Raw genomic sequence first — 17,809 nt, 5'->3', positions numbered from 1 at the left:
CGGAACAAAACGGTGTTTAACAGGCAATTCAATTAAGATGAACATCCATGATTTGATGCAATTGATATAATCTGGGATATAATCGAACAATTCTACTAAACCTTGGATTTGACACATTCTATCAAACGAAGTCTAATGGACAATAAATGGTCGTTTTCTCATCGGCGGAGGTAAGAAGAGGGTGGGTGGGGTGAAACTGATCGTGGCCGCTGAGTGCTCCTCCAAACAGGACTCCAAACAATTGGGAAAATATAGACGACAAAGCCCGGCTGGGGGAATTGCTCTCAAAAGGCTCTGATTGAAAGCCTGTGTCAGGACGGCTCAGGCAATCAAAGGACTCGTGTATTTCAAGTGGAGAGGGGTCGAGTCGAGAGCGCCGTAAATCGGCACGTCCTGATCTGCCATTCACGAGCTCGCCGCTTGTTCTGCGCCCTCGTTTGCAGCATTGTGCTCCAAATCGGGACGGGGATACTTTCAGCTGAACAGTCAAGGAGAAAATACTGTGCTGCAGTACACGCAGGTTTCTTTCGGGAAACTACCCTGTAATTAAGCAGCCGCCTGTTGGCTTGAAATGCTGCCAGAGCAGCAATAAAGGCTCCCCGGCACCTGCTTGCTTCTCTGAAAAAGATGTCACAGAGATGGCTAAAAATAGTTTGACTAGCGGCTTGACTCGCTCCAAACCCTGTGATGTTGTGAACGCTACATCCAAGGCGCACAAATGCAATGCGTTAAGGACGCCGTCAGAGTGTTCAATTCTTCGCTGGTACTTTTATCAGTTTGATGAACGCTACGCGGCGACGGTGATCACCTTCTAGTCACCTTTCCCTCAACCAATTTGTCAACCAGCCGTAACCCCGAAGAGGTTACGGCTCCAAGAAGCAATTCTGCCGGCAGTTGACACTTTGTCAATGACACCGCAGGTTGCGAACGGTTATTCCCCAGCCCGCGTCGTCATGGAAACATTGCCGTGTGATTCTTCTCATCTGTCACTTGCCGCTATTGGCTGCTGCCGTCGGTAAACGCCGCAATCACAGACAAGATAGTACCGAGCCTTAATTCTTATGATGCTGCCCCCAGTTTTATAAAATGCGGCGACAAAATACGCCTAATAGCCTCTATTACGTTCATTGGGGATCATTTTAGTGGTTGATGTGACGGGAAAGTGAAGCTGCCTCAGCTGTGGCCGCTAATTGGTTAGCGATGTGTCGACACTAAGATTCGGACTTACCAGCACAATAATGGATTACTAAAAGCGTAATAGTAGTGCTTGTATTCATCCATTTTCTACGCTCCTGGTTGTCATTGACTATGTTTACATGCAGTCAACATTCAGGTTAAGGTCCGAATTCCGGTTTCTGAAACAATCGAGGTAACATTTACATGCGTGGCGGACCAAGTTGTTCATTTGTGCTCGATTGGAATAACCCGTTCGGACTGCGATGCACACACATTTCCACTTTTAACTTACTATACGTTCAATAAAAGATATTATATTTATGTCACTCGCCACACTAAATAAATGACACCGGCTTAAGTATTTCCGGTGGATTACACGCCAGAAGCTCGGATTTATATCCTTGTATTTACTATATGTGTATTGCTGGAAGACACTCTTTGTCATTCCGCGTGTTCGTTGTTGTTCGGGTTGAGAGAATGTTGATTTTCTGAATACAGACTGGAGATCGGTGAACAGGTCCTTCGAAGGATTTATTTTACAGAATATTCTGGACACGAGCGGGTTCACAAAAAGCACAGCTGCTCCTCGCTCAGTGTGTTATTTCAGCAGACTCACAGCATTCTTATACTATCTTGAAAAAGTATTACAACGCCTCCTACTACTAAACGTAGTTAGTGGGGGTCGTGGGTGAGCTGCAGGATATCGTAGCTGACTTTAGGAAAGAGGCAGGGTGGACCCTGGACAAATTTCAACGTCTTTAGTCAACACCAAGTTTGGCCAGAAGAGTATGCCAGATAAACTGGCAACGGTTGCCCTGACTACTTCTATTTCTTCTTCTGTGATCTTCACAGGTCTGTCTTGGCGCTAAACTACAAAACGTAACACTTGGTCGTATTTTGGTTTACGGTAAAACGACAAATATGGTCATTATTGTTGGAGGACTTGTCGCTCCCACGGCCAACACAGGTGTTTCAAACGATCCGCTAATTAGCAAGCTCTGCATGAAGCCTGATACCGATCCTCAGCCTCGGCTAAGGGAGACATGGAAAACGGACTGGATAGGGATATTTGTCCTCATCGTGTGTAGTCTCTCTCACATTTAAAAATGTCATTAAGATTCCAGGCTATGTTGAGCCCTGCACTTGTTATTCTAAATGGGCTTTGGCTAACATTTTGGAAGTTGATGATGTCTTTAAAAGCGACATTTTCTCGAATTTGACTGTCGGGCCATCATTTAAATGAAACCAGCGAAGCTGACATCTGTCGACTTCAAGTCAACAGCTCATCGATTGCCATCACATTCCCACTTGCCTTCCTACAGTTGTCCGTGAGGTCAGACTGTCAATCGGCCCAGTGGGGGAGCCTTCAGTTATCATCAAAAATTCATCAGGATCTGTCGATTTTTTTTTTTCTTTTTACCCTGGCCACTCTAACACCTGCATTAACCCCAGCATGGCTTTGAAGGGGCACATTTTTAATCATGGAGGAACTGGAAGAGCATCAATAATTGAGCCTTTTATTCGTTAACAACAAAGGGGAAGCAAGAGGGAGAGTCCAGGAAAAGAGGATTCTGCAAGGTTTATCCAGTCCCAGGCTGGACAGGAAAGCCTGATCTTTGGGCTTTAGGAATTTAGGCTGAAATATGAATCGTGTTTCCTGCAGTGTGCAGCGTTGACAGATGTGTGGGCTGGCGACAAGTGTCATACAGGCACATAATGAAGATGATCGGCTTTTGAGTTTGACAGCTCCCAGCGAGCGCCCTTCCCTGGATTTCATAAAAATCAATCACATCTTATTGTCAATTATGACATGAAGTATATTTTATTTTATATTCTGAGCTTCTCTGCCACTCGGCCGCATCGTCCATTGAAGGGGAGGCCCTCCATTTTCTATATTATTGCTCGCTTTTATGACATGAAAGGACACGAGCTACATTTCTCTTTCCGTCTGCTCCTGATCGCTATCCAGGCAAAAAGGCTAATTTTAAAGTGGAGCAACAAAAAGACGGGGCCAGCAGCCTGAAAGCACTCTTTTATTTGTCTTTGGTCTTCTTCACTCTTTTATTTATTTATTTATTTTTACCACATTTCTCCTCGACTGTAAGCACCAAGTGGATATTGTTAATAAATGCATACAAGCTGCCAGCGGCACCTTGCATACTAATGCAATTCACGGGTGAATATTTATTATTGCACCCCAAATGCAGTTAAGAGCCAGCCGCAGCCCACCCTGGGAAAAGATACCATTAATCGCATCCCTGCCTGGGCTCTTTATTTTGGAAGATAAAAATCTTCGGCTGTTCAATGTATTCAGAGATGGATAGATTTAAAGAAGAAACGTCCTTATACGTTGAATTATAAACTGGGTATTGAAATGAGCTGCTCTAAATGGAAATTGTTTGCCTCAGAGTGCATGAGTGCAAATAATAGCATATTCGTTACACAGCCTTGATTTTAATTTACTGCAGTGACCACAAAAAGTAAACAAAAAAACGCAACTCTTTTTCCACATACGAGATTATGATTGTTGCGTACATTTATTGTCCAATAGCTCTTTGACTGCCAAAAACGTTAAATAACGTTTCGTAAAATCCTATGGAGGAGTGCCAAAGACGTTAAAAGACGTTTTTTTCAAAACGGGTGAAACTAACCATTTTCTATTGTTGATTACTCAAAAACGGAATAAGGTAGAAACAAACTTTTTTTTTCTGATGGAAGATGAGAGTCCAATCTTGTTTTGGCAGTATGTGTGTTTCCATAGTCCAAACACATAATTTTCTATGGACCTTGAAAGATCAGTCAAAATGCTTAAAATTGGCTGGCACCCACGGCATCCCTTTTCTGAAAACGTCTGGCAGTCAAAGAGATAGTTTGTCAAAAGCGGTGTTCACAAAAACCTATAATCATGTATTTGAGGGTTTGAAACGCCTTTAAGGCTTGAAGGTCTGATGTCTCTATTGTCAAAGATTACCTGTGGTGTGGGGTGTGTAAATATTGATTATTCCGTTAACTACAACTCGGTGTGTGGTGTGCTGTGGTGGTCATCTTGATAACACCACACCCAAAATATTAACAATAAAAACACAGATGCCGATTTTTTTGTTGTCACGTCTAAGGTCTCTACCGAATAATAATCGACATGGTCTCGGATACAAATTGACGTATTGTAGTTGGCGTACTAATGTGTTATGTTAAACCTGTTTGCTCATATGCAGCATCGACTTCATGAATAAACACCATCTGGTTTTCTGTCTTTACAAGGTGTCATCAAAATGCTGAATAGAACATTTTTGTTCGGGTTTCTTTCAGACGGCAGCATATTTCTTAGGTTCGTCTCATTAAAAATATAGCAAGACGGTAGAACATGATCATTATTATTTTAAACATGCTACGTGACAAAAACCTAGTAAGAAGCGGAAGGATTTTGTCTTTGTGCTGCAAAGTTTCAGGTGCTATTTGGACAGTCTGGATTACAGTATTATGCTGTGTAAACATCACTGGCATTTGCAATTTCTTTGGCCCCCAATTGGACATTCCTTTTTTTTTTTTTTTTTCTGGAGAGCTCAGTATTGTTCATTCGGTAATTTTACCGATTTGACATGTCATCATCATTGCTCTCCTTTTGATTTATTTATTTTTTATTATTATTTTATTTTTTTTGTATGTGGGTGAGTATGTGTATGTGCATGTGCGTGCGAGTGTGTGTGTATTCATTAGTTCACCTAAAACCTATTAAAAAAATCCCATACCGTTCACCTAAACCGAACACTTCCAGCCAGAGTCGTGAGGCCGTCAGGAGACCCGAGGAAGGACCAAAGAAAAGAAAGGAAAGTGAAATCCAACAGAATTATGCTGTGTAAACATCACTGGCATTTGCAATTTATTTGGCCCGCAATTGGACATTCCTTTTTTTTTTTTTTTTTTCTGGAGAGCTCAGTATTGTTCATTCGGTAATTTTACCGATTTGACATGTCATCATCATTGCTCTCCTTTTGATTTATTTATTATTATTTTATTTTTTTTGTATGTGGGTGAGTATGTGTATGTGCATGTGCGTGCGAGTGTGTGTGTGTATTCATTAGTTCACCTAAAACCTATTAAAAAAATCCCATACCGTTCACCTAAGCCGAACACTTCCAGCCAGAGTCGTGAGGCCGTCAGGAGACCCGAGGAAGGACCAAAGAAAAGAAAGGAAAGTGAAATCCAACAGTATTATGCTGTGTAAACATCACTGGCATTTGCAATTTCTTTGGCCCCCAATTGGACATTCCTTTTTTTTTTTTTTCTGGAGAGCTCAGTATTGTTCATTCGGTAATTTTACCGATTTGACATGTCATCATCATTGCTCTCCTTTTGATTTATTTATTATTATTTTATTTTTTTTGTATGTGGGTGAGTATGTGTATGTGCATGTGCGTGCGAGTGTGTGTGTGTATTCATTAGTTCACCTAAAACCTATTAAAAAAATCCCATACCGTTCACCTAAGCCGAACACTTCCAGCCAGAGTCGTGAGGCCGTCAGGAGACCCGAGGAAGGACCAAAGAAAAGAAAGGAAAGTGAAATCCAACAGTATTATGCTGTGTAAACATCACTGGCATTTGCAATTTCTTTGGCCCGCAATTGGACATTCCTGTTTGCACATGGCTACTTTATTGTGTGGCACCGTTCACCGTCAGAGGCTGAGCTAGATTGTGTTTGTTTACAGTGTAGCATTGTTTGACTCGTTCCTAGTCAGCTGTAAAGTGTTGCACATCCATCCATCCATCAGCACCTGTTCTCATTTTGGGTTGTGGGTAAGAGAAAAGGGGTACGCTGAAACCCCAGGCAGGTCACTCATCACTCGCAGAATAAGAAGTCTTGTAAAAAACAGCCTGTATCGCCTCATCAAGCTAGCAAATCCTCAAAAAGCCTAAAAGTTTCTCCCACTTGCATTTGAACTTTGTTTGAACCTGATGTCGTTAGTCAAACCGACTGCTGCGGTTCAATAAACTAAAGACACCGTTTTTTTAAACTCCCAAAAGTTATAAATACACTGGCAAGTCTGAGAAATGAACCACGGGGTCATCGCTGCACAACCAGTTATTCAACCGAAAGCGGCAGCCGATAATGGCTTATTGACCGGGGGGGGGGGGGAGGGCAAACTGATGTTGCTTCGCGGGAATTTACGATTGCTAAATATTCACTACCAGAAGCACTTACACAACACAGTAATTTATTTGAGAGAAACTGTGAAAACAAGTCGCCTGCTGTATTTACTGTAGAAATATTACTTAATTGAGGCATGTGCAAAGAACCTGTCCTTTTTTTAAATTTTTTTTTTAAATGACATATAATTGGAATTTTGCTTTTTAATTGCTTGTATACACATTGTTGGGTCTTTGGACTGCCTGCCCACTCGTCAAGTAGATTTTTTTTTATTCACCTGCTTAGGAAAATATGTCTATGAGTGAACAATTTAGCATTTCTAATTTACATAATAATCATAAAAAAAAGAAGCATTTACAGTATAATGAGAGTTACTTATACATGGATTTTCCCTATTTGGGCACCGTGCTTGTCCACAAAGACACTTGTGTTCCCTCGCTTGACGCACAGATCTATCAAAAATAGCATGTATATTACTACTAATAATAATGATAATAATAATAATACCTATTTAATCATAGTAGCAATTTCTGTGTTTTGAAATACACTCAACAAAAATAAAAACTCAACTTTTTTATGAGATGAACTCAAAGAGCTGCTTGTCTACCTCCGCTTTGCTCTCGCTATCTTTTACTACCTTTTCCCCGTTAGCCGCTCTTGTTAGCCCGCTCCGACTAACTCGCTTGCCCTAGTTCAACGGGATGCTCGCTTGCTCACGCCAAATAATCGGTAGAAATTGGTGGTAGGCTTGCGAAGTGTGGTCTCCCTGAGGCACCACAGTGCAAATTTTGGTGCAATCGTTCTAATATTTTCGGAAGTGAGCGACTAGAAATGTCAACATAAATGTTGGTGACGTCGAATCACAGTTTTCAGACATTAGGCGACATAAAGCTTTTCTACATTACACGCTTAACTCTAGCACAATCACAGTTTGACAAGCGAGGAGGAGCATTTTACATTGGGGTCGGCAACTAAAAAAAACAAACACTTGAACCCATTTCACAAAAGAGACCACGGGAGCCACAAACCCTTTGGACATATAAAATGAAGATCGTTTTTCTTTCCCTTTTTATTTCATTTACAGACACAGCCTTAAGCTGAGTGGCCTATTCTGAGCAATATGTCAGCACATCTGCCATATTGGATGTGGCCATTGTATTGCTCATAAAAATCTGCAAATTATATTTGTAAAATTGAATTAAAATGATACAATACAATCGAGAGCAATGGTTCAGTGTTAATCCAATGACTTCTGGCTTTGATGATACAGCTCATATCCAAGATGAAAGTTAATGAGCCGTCTTCACAAATCACTTCACTTTGCCACAATCAATACGGGTATGGTGTTGAACTGTTGATGTATACTTAACTCATTCACTGCCATTGACGGTTATAGACGTCAAAAACTGATTTGAACAATTTCTATTAGTTTAACATTTTTTTCTACTTTTAACAAGAGTATGAAAACCTAGATTTTTTTTTATTGTTCATTTAGAACAGATATAAAATTTGGGATTAGTCGAGAGTTAACAATTGAAGTCATGCGATTAATTACAAGTAAAAATTTTAATCGCCTGACGCCCCTAATTTTTTAATAATTATCTCGTCAAGCTATAACATTTTTTTATTGTAATTAATCGCATGACTTCACTAGTTAACTCATGATTAATCACAAATGTTATGTCTGTTCTAAATGTACAATACCACCCCCCCCCCCCCCCTAGGTTTTCCTACTCTTGTTAACAAAAGTGGAGAAAAAAATGTAACTAATAAAAATAGTTCAAAGGAATTTTGGACGTTTATAGCCATCAATGGCAGTGAATGAGTTAAGGTATGGTCTATGTGTATGTGCTGTCTGTAAATGTTGTCTATGGTAATACTTGCCAGCACTTGTTGCAAAGGGTGCCATTCAAGACTACTGCGAATATAGAGCAGTAGCATCAAAATTATGGAGCAAAGTAAGTACTGACTCTAAATACATTCCATGTGCCGATCCCTATCCCCGGCTAATAGGCGTCCACTAAACATGGTTTTGGTGACATTGCAATATTTCAGTATCAAATAAGGCTGCTGTATACTCCCTCTATTGTTGTCCACAGTCAGGAAGCAGCTGCTATCGCACAAAATCGAGTTAGCGTTATTTCTGAATCCAAACAGGAAGTGCTTCTGCAGCTGCCGTCTTCAGGAGTCCTGTTATCTTATGCTAGTTGGCCGGAAACCATTATCAGCCAAATCACAGCCATGCGGACACTGCACACCAGTTGGCTAAGTGAACCATGACATTACCAATGGCTGCGACTGCGAACCAAACTGGCAGAAACACTTTTGATGGTGGATGAGATGCGTTCAGAACTGCCAACAAAACTTGTCATTACCCTACCAATCAATTAAAACTAACGACAACACCAAGATTTATCAGATGGCGGCAAAGTAATAATTTCATTACTTTGATAGATCAAGATAGATTAGATAGATTTTATGCCAAATAATGGAGGATATTTTACAGAAACAAACCTCAGCAAATATACAGATTCACCAACCTTTTACAAAAAAAAATATTGACCAACCTTTTGCAAAAAAAAAAGAAAAAAATCCTTTGTATCTTGTGACTATTGTTGGAATTTGAGTCCTCCTTTTTGTCAAAGCGCAATGTGTAAAGACGTAAATAGCTTTATTAGCATCTCTTTTGAAATCTTACTTAAAACAGTGGCTGTACAAGTAATAAGCGTTTTGTTTGTTGAATTATTCCAGACATAATTGCTCTGCTTGTGCTGTTAGAGATGAAGGAGCACCGTGTAACAATGCAGACTGCTGTGTTAGCTTCTTGCACTAGCTTCTTGTGTTAGCTGATGACTCACTTTGATATAGTTTGATATAGTTCCATATGCTCATCACTTGTGATAACAATTTATTCTACGTGTACGATTATTAGTGCCCTTTCTATTCTTTGACATGTGTCTAACATTACAGTCTACTTGTTTGTTCTGTTAAAAAAAAAGGGAGCGCTGAATAAGGATGAAGAGTGCTATGTTAGCATCTCTGCTGATGCTACTTAAAACATTGCCTGTACCGTTAATAAAGGCTTTATGATGGTGACAGTTTGAAATCTGGAGCCAATTATTCCAAATATAATGGCTCTCAATGGGAATTTTTTGTTTTGAAAGCGGATTGTGGTTGGAAGTTGGATGTATCGACAGAGAATACGCAGATGTGAGCAACACTATAGTCAGGGTCAGCTCAAGTTGAGAAAATTGAGTTGAGATCTCCTCCTGCAGCCTTGTCTCCAGGTAATTGTGTTACCACAGACAGGAACTACATTCTCAATTATACTTCCACCCATCCGTCCATTTGCCATGCCTATTATCCATGCAGTTCAGGGGATGCAGGGAGCCGCTGTACCAGAGAACAGAAGAAAAAGAACAGACAATTTAAAATTGTTGTATTCACTAGCTTTGTTTTTCGAAGAACCTTGGCAAGCTGGCTGCCGTAACTGATTGTAGGTCCGGGCTAAAAAAAAACCCTGAATGTCAAGTCTTGCTTGTCCCCGGGCATCGGTGTGTGCATCTTTAATAAAGCACAATAAAAACAAGGACGTTTATGGAGTTCAAGACCTTCAACAAAGCTTAAGTTGTGCCCCTCCAAAATAAATATATAAAATAAAATAAATAGATAAATAAATTGGATGGCAATAGCAAAACAGGAGGTCAGCTTTCATCCAAAGAAATATTAAAGTAGACATACACGACTTCGAAAAAGTGAAGCATATGCGGCTTTTGGGGGAAATTTCACAATAAACCTAAAATACGTTCTAACCTAACAGGTGAAAGATTTGACCTTCTCTAAATTTCTAATGCACACGACCGGCTTCTCAGTGTTTCAGTACTTTTTTTGCACAAGACTTATTGCCTAGGGAAATTCTTCCACAAGCCACAAACCATGCAATGACTCCGTAAGGTCAACACTGCACAAAACACAATAAATATTACACACACACAACACAATATGCAGCGCAATCTGTTGTTTTGGGCATTTATGACTGTGTGGGAATTTTGTTTTTCCTAAAAATCAGCGCAGTGAAACGGATCGGATGATGCTTTGATACAGCGGAGTGGCATCGAGTCATGCAGATAGCTGATGACTCAATGGTTGAATGCCAAATGTGAGTTTACAGTCTAGTAATACTCTGAGGTATTTAAAAGTTGTCTGCTATTTCTCTTGCTTCATTGTTTATGTTGACGTGGTACTGGAGGACCGATGTAGTTATCCGAATACTTGAAGTAGTCCTTGCTGATAGGCTAATGTAGTCAATGGTGTAGACTGGTGTGTACAGGAAAGGACTCAACACGCAGCCTTGTGGTGCTCCAGAATTTGGTGTTGAGTGCTGGTAATATTATTGCGCCACAAAACTCAAAAATCAACCAAGAGATTTGCTGGTTTACTTAGAATTTATATAGAAATTTCCCTCTTCATGATCTGGTCACATTTTGACATGGGCCATTGTGAGGCCACGGATCTCAAGAGTGCAACAGCGTCATCAGTAGGCTGCAACAGAGATACAGGAGATTTCAAAATCTGCAGTCAATTTTGCCATTCAGCTCTTTGTTAAAGAACATGGAAGTTGGGCACATTTGGACATTCAATAGTTTAGAGAAGATGCAAAGGTGACAGTCCATCCAGATTTTTTTTTTTCAATTTTCCCCCCCCCGGTGTTTTAATAACATATTTGTGATACGCTTTAATCAAAACACCGCAGGGCTCAAGATTCCTAATTCTTCATTCACTACACTGAATGTCTGTGGCACATGGACACGTACGTGCACATGCTGCTATTCGCAGTAACTGCCCATTTAGAGTCTTCAATGAACCTAACGTATGTTTTTACAATGTGGGAAAACCACAAGGATGGGGAAAACATGCAAACTTCACACAGGAGTGCCAGAGCCAAGATTCAAACTCGAGACCTTTCGACTGTGAGGCAAGTTGTGTTAACCACTAATCCGCTGTGCTGCGACTGGAATCAGAACACATACAAAAAAATAAATTGTGTTTTTCCTGCATTATCTACAAGGACGCAGACAGGATGTGCGCAGTTATTTCATTTATATTCACACCCTCCAGTTTGTGTCCTTCAGCAAATGCTAGCATAAAAACAGTACAACTTTGACAGTGTTATTCCTTTGCATCCACTGGGAAAAAAAACGTCCATCGTTTTAGCTTTTTTTTTCCCGCCGTGATGACGAAGGCTGAGTTTTCTAGTCATCTCCGGCTACAAAGACCTTTTGCCACAACCGCATCTTCGGATGCCCCAGTAACCTACGATCGATACCTTCAACAGAAGGAAAAAGAAGGCCCCACAAAAAGAGAAGTCTATTTTTAACTGTGGAGAGGCTCTTCTGTTCATTTTTGGAGGTGTTTTTATCAGAGCCTTTCTGATGCGCTCGCACAGTCCTGGCGTCCTTCCTCTTTCCGAGCCATTATTGGCAGCAAAGCCATCAATTCAGCCATTGTAGACGGGACGCTAACAATGAGTATGTATCGTATACGGAGCTCTTTATATACCAGGGAATGCCTTGAAGTGTTGCTTACATCAAACTGGACCAATTATGGAACATTTATTCTTTCATATTCACTGAGGGAGCACACTCAGTGAGAATTGGAGTGTCTGTTTTTGTAGTCTTCTACATGTAGACAAATGATCATCTATCCATCCAACCATTTTCTATATTGCTGTTCATTGTCCTCAATAGGGAGTAGATGGTGGCCCTTGGTGACAGGTGGGGGTCCAGCCATGGCCAAAATCACATTAAAACCCTGGAGAACCCACGGGGTCAAATTTGGCCCCTATAAATTCTGCTACTCAAATAACAAAGACCTTTTTTTTTTTTTTTTTTACAAATTTAACTTCTAAAGTCCAGAGTGCCAATTCTGACCCCTGCATGGGGCCATCTAGTGGATGAATATTGCACTTACATGAGCCAGAGTGGTGGTGACAAGATGGCTGGCAACATGTTGGAAATCAATCCAAACAAAACCATCTTCTCAGCAAACCATCAGATGGTAAAATTGTGTTTTTTTTGTTAATCTATTTCATATCATGTTGCAGAATGCCTAGGACTAGGTTTTATATATATATTTAGATAAATTAGCAACTCTGAGCTAGTTCAAAAAACAAGGGTTAAAATTGAAAAAAACATATATTTTTGGTGTTCAGTGAACTTATAGCAGTCATTTAATGTATAATTCATAATTTTCCAAAGAAGAAAAGGGTTCTTGGGTTCTCCAGGGTTAAAAGAAAGTCTGGATTGGTCAGAGTCCAACAGGGTCATGTTGGAGGTACCATTGTATAACGATGATACAGACAAGAGTCCATTGTGCTTGGATCACTTACAGGGATTGTCTACATTTTAACACGTCTTGATTTATTCATGACATTAATGTTGTTGTGGACAGCAGCTGGACACTTTATAGGTATAAGTGTTTACATTGAGCTCAAAAGCAACGCCACTCCAGTAGCCAGACATCCTCCTAATTGCCGTCAGCCGCCGGGCGCAGATGAAAGTTTGACTTTGTCGGAGTAAGCCGAGCAGCAAATAGTGGAGCCTCTTGAATAGAAAAGCAATCCCCGCATAATGATACCACAAATCAGATTCTCGCTGCTCCGAGATTGCGCCGCAAACAATGGGGACTTTATGTCGTCGTTCCAATTGAGGCGTTGCGATATGAAGTGGCGAGGTGCGGAGTTGTAGAAATTAATTTATTATCGCCATTATATTATTACACAAAGAGACTTCATTTGTCTCTTTTTGCATATTGTTGTGATCCATCACGTTGCTGCTAATGATTCGACATCATATGTGACTTGCTCATCTGTCACACCTGGTCTCGCCGATGCCGTTTTAGTACATTTGGGGTGGAATTCACAAAACTCACCACAAATCATCCGTTTTTTTTTTTTATAATGAATTTGTATTTGAATGAAATGTGGTATGCACGGTGTGTGCAGCAATATCAAAGTCCTTGCTTTTATTTGATTTATAATACAATTTATTAGAGCTATGATATATCTGACTTTCTGCCCTCTTGAGCAGAACTCAATGGGGAAGAAGAGCGATTGCACTTTAACAGGATTCAAATAAATAAACTATACTAAAGTCTCCCAATAAGGCACTCTCATAATGTCTCTGCAGTGTCTCTTTAAAGTATATTGCTTTACCCCCACCCAGAAAAAGAAAAAAGTCTAGAGATTTACTCAGCCAGCTTTGGACTCCTCCATAACATTTCCATATCTCACATTTGACCTTTAATATTTTGACAGGGGACTGAATTGAGAGGAGACAAAGCCAATAGGATTTAACTCATACCTAGGCTTTGTCTTCCACATGCTTCAATCATGGCTATGGCCAAAAACTGCCATATTTCCTCAAATAGTGGCCTGGCTGTGTATTTTCTTCACTGCAGAAAGTACCTTGGGTTTATTTGATGACATTTAGCTTTGAAAGTAGGACGCAACCAAAGAAGCATGTTTGAGGTGCTTTGTAGAAGCATTGCAGTAATTCCAATGCAAGGTGTGTCGTGATATGCTAACTCGGGTTAGCACGGCTGTGAGTCCATGCTGGCATGTACTTTTACAGTGAATTTTATATTTAGTCCTCCAACGTGGCAACCGGCAAGATCTGTTTTAGGTGCATTTCAATTAATTGCGGTGAATCCAATGCAAGCTTTATGCTCACTCGGGTTAGCGCAGCTGTGAGACCATGCTAACGAGTGTAGCCTTAGCTTAGTTTGTCAAAAGTGGTAAGGAAGCTACAAGGTATTCTTTGAGGTGCTTTTCAAAGAATTAACATGATTTAAATTTAATGTGAGAATATGCCTACTCGGTGTGCACTTGTTGCACGGCCTTGAGACCGTATCACATTTTTTGCAGTGTTGAAAAGTCTTTCATGTGTAAAACTGACAAAATGTTTTACTTATCATAACAATCCATCTGCCAACAAGTGTAAGACCCCACTCGCACCTGAGCTCCTCCATCTTAAGTGCTCGGCGGTCTCCCCCCGGCGGTCCCTTTTGAGTATCTGAGAGGCCCAGGGTTCTTTGAAGCACCTCTCGTGTGTGCTTAACACAGCAGAGCCCCATCTGTTGACACAGGTAGCATAGCATCAGGAGCATTTTGTGCGTGTAATGCTTTTTCTTTGCCTTTAGTGATGATGGCAATAAAACAGGATGTGGAACTTATTGCGATTTAGAGGTAACTGCAACAGAAGCATTTTCGTTTTCTTTGGCTCGATACCCATCGAAAGAAGCGAAGAGATAAAATGTGACAATAGCATAGAACAGGATGTAACTTATTGACACCAAATAGAGGTCAATTTGATGCCAATCATCAGAACCAGAAATTTTACATATTGCGACGTAGCTACATTGAAGCAACAGAATCGGTACTGTGTATCCATTTTAGTTTTTCCTTTCAACCACAGACCAGATAAAAATGTGATGGCATCCGCCCTGGCAAAAACTTAATCCTTAACACCCATTCGCCACGCGGCATTAAAACTCTACAGACGCTCGACGATGACAACGTGTAATTGTTCAATTTGCATCAGGCGGCGGAGTAAACAATGAAGACGTTTTCGTGGAGGGATTAGTGAAGACAGGAGGAAGGGGGGGGGGGGTTAACTACACGTGGGAAGGCATTAGCATAACAACGGCAGGTCGGCGTACCTGCCTGCTGTTCACTTGTGTCTATCACTCTATATTTTACCACAGGGATGAATAATGGTCGGCTCTCGGGTGATGTTCACCTTCAATTGGGGGAAACATGACTCATGTGCTGGAGTCAATGAAGGGATGAGGTCACATTGTAAATCACTGCCAGTAATGTTCAGGTTACACACGTTACATGCATTACATATAAAGTTTCACTATTCTCAACTATATACAGGGCGGGCCAAACGTAAATATACAGTACAGTACAAAAAAAAGAAGCCAAACACACAAGAACAGTACTGCTTCAGTTGCTATGCTACCATTAGCCCAGGATGCTAAACTATGACCGTTTATGGAGAGGAGGGGGATTCCTCTACTGATCATATGGCACAAACACTGACGAGTCTGTTAGTAAGCAGTGTGGTCCCCTCGCATGAACTTAAAAAAAAAACAAAATCCCTGTAAAGATGCTTTATTTTGAGCCTCGCCGCTGAGCCGTGCGCTGTCGAAAGCATATGGCTGCACACGACGCAAACACACATCTCCTGCCAATGCTAGGTACGCTAACAAACCGGCGGGAGGAAGTTTTCCGGACTTAACTTTTAGGATAAAAGACGTCAGTGCATCTTTGGAGAGTGATCCAAATGGGAAACAGAAGAGCTTTTTTGGAGCTGGCAGTATGATGATGATGATGCTCCAAATAGCAGATTCAGATGAAGACAGCAGTGGGAGAAAAAAAATTATGCAATTGGGTGGACATGTCTATCAGAACAGGAGACATGGAAATGTCTCAAGGAAGGATCTATGCCATCAAAGACATTAAAAGGTAGTGTAGAGTTTGAATAGTCAGGTTTCCATCCTAATGTTGCGACTTATGCCCGTTTCCATCTGTTATTCTTTTGCGAATATTGAGAGGGGACTCCATAGAAATGTGATCCACCAGTAATTTAAAAGAAGAAGACGACTAGGAAGCGACTGCGCCACGCAATGAGCTCGTGTGAGTTTTCTTTTGTAATTCTTGGTAAACCGTAGCCTTTCTTTACTGTTTTCCATCTAAAATAGCATTAATATTCGCTTCTTTAATTAATTCCAAAAAGATTTCTGTTTCGTCCCCCCCCAAACATACCTTACTTTATCGTCCGCCATTGATTTGTGAGTACAAACATACATGTGAAGGAATATCCAGTCATAACGTGCGACGTAATATCCGGTCTTGCCAAAATTCGCATTTTCCTTTTTTTTCATACGCTTTAAAATCCACCCCTAAAAACCTTTTGGCCCCTTTTTCGAATTTCTAGCGTTTCCATTCAATTTTATTTTCGCATTTCTTGAAAATCTAATCAAAATGGGTGGATGGAAACCCAACTCGTTAGACCTTGTAAACATCAAAGAGAGGTTCGTCTCAGCAACAAAACCAACAGACATAATTTAGAATTTCGCTAATTTCGAAATGATCAAATTACTGTTCAGTGAGTCTTATTTTTTTTCTGTAAACATGGAAATTGTGAACAAACCTAATGCACGTTTTAGTTGACATTAAAAATGTTAGGCGTATTCAACAGTGCTAATGTAGCTATTTTGTAAAAATCAAAGACTTTTAGTCTCCAATGAATCTTCATCGTTTCTGTGATTGTCAAAGTCGTCGATATCAAAATCCATTTTTAGAATTTTGCGGATCCGACATACCTGTTTGCGTAAACATAAAGACCATTTCATTCTCTTAAAAAAAACTAATAATTTTTTTTTTGCAAACACCATAGACAGTTTTTAGTGGACCACATACATCAAATACAATTCACCTGATTTATTAACATCAGAGACACCAACGTGTTTTTGTAAATAGCGATGGCTAAATCAAATCCAGTACTATTAACATACATGTTTTTGTAAACATCAAAACCAATTAGTCTTCAGTTAAAAAAAATAAAAAATACAACTGGTGCATCCGCATACACGTTGCCCGCTGAAAAGCATAATTTGTTTTGTAAGGATGGTGTCTTTCCCACCTGCTGCCGAGAACACAGGCGACATTTAACGAGCGACGTGTTGAAACGTGGGAAATTTGTGCATTTCTATCAGCAAACCATGCATCACCTTGACAGGTTTTGAGTGTGCCTGCTACATAAAAAAAAAAAAAAAGTGTTATTTTGGGCTCCAGACTGTACCCGCTGAAGAGCTTACGCCGAGTAACGTACTGTAGCTGACAAGAAATAATTGCCAGGTGCACTTGTCAACACTTTGCTATGGTGTAAATATCAAAACTCCGAACTTCAGTCTTATGTGTGTCACTGAGAGAGAAAGTGCAACATTCATTTTACTTTCAATCAGACGCCATCTAAAAAGATGGAAAACACATTTTTCTCCCATTTGCGCATTAGTTCTTCTTTCATCAAACATATTCAACAGCAATCTCCTGGTGAAAATGTTATTTTTAGGGGTCTCGAACATAACCAGGCTGACTGGAAATTCTTTGAACATGTCTTTTAGAACAGGTTGCATGAAAAAGTCATCTAAGGCTTTAACAAGACACAATGTTCACGTTTTAAAGATTTTTTTGAAAGTCTTCAATTAATCTTACCGTACACACATTTGTATACGCCAAAGCTCATTTAGTCTTCAGTGAACCTAATATACATTTTTATAAACATCAAAGACAAAAGGGTCTTCATCGGATCCAGGGGTGGCCAAGTTGGGTCCTCTCGAGAGCCCCTATCCAGCCTGTTTTCCGAGTTTCCCTCTTTCAGCTCACCAGCGAGCTTTGCAGAAGCCTGATAACGATCCTGA

The 17,809-nt window shown here is 40.4% G+C and overlaps 1 protein-coding gene across 1 annotated transcript in view; it reads left to right on the top strand.

Annotated features, from left to right (window-relative positions):
• Positions 1–17,809, top strand: part of LOC144056130 (metabotropic glutamate receptor 4-like) — a 156,140-nt gene that overhangs the window by 62,253 nt on the left and 76,078 nt on the right. The window lies entirely within an intron of this gene.

Source organism: Vanacampus margaritifer, chromosome 8, assembly GCF_051991255.1.
Source record: "Vanacampus margaritifer isolate UIUO_Vmar chromosome 8, RoL_Vmar_1.0, whole genome shotgun sequence".
In the NCBI taxonomy this organism is placed as follows: domain Eukaryota; kingdom Metazoa; phylum Chordata; class Actinopteri; order Syngnathiformes; family Syngnathidae; genus Vanacampus; species Vanacampus margaritifer.
Note: the sequence above shows the minus strand (reverse complement) of the source record. Positions and strands in the feature narration are given on the sequence as shown.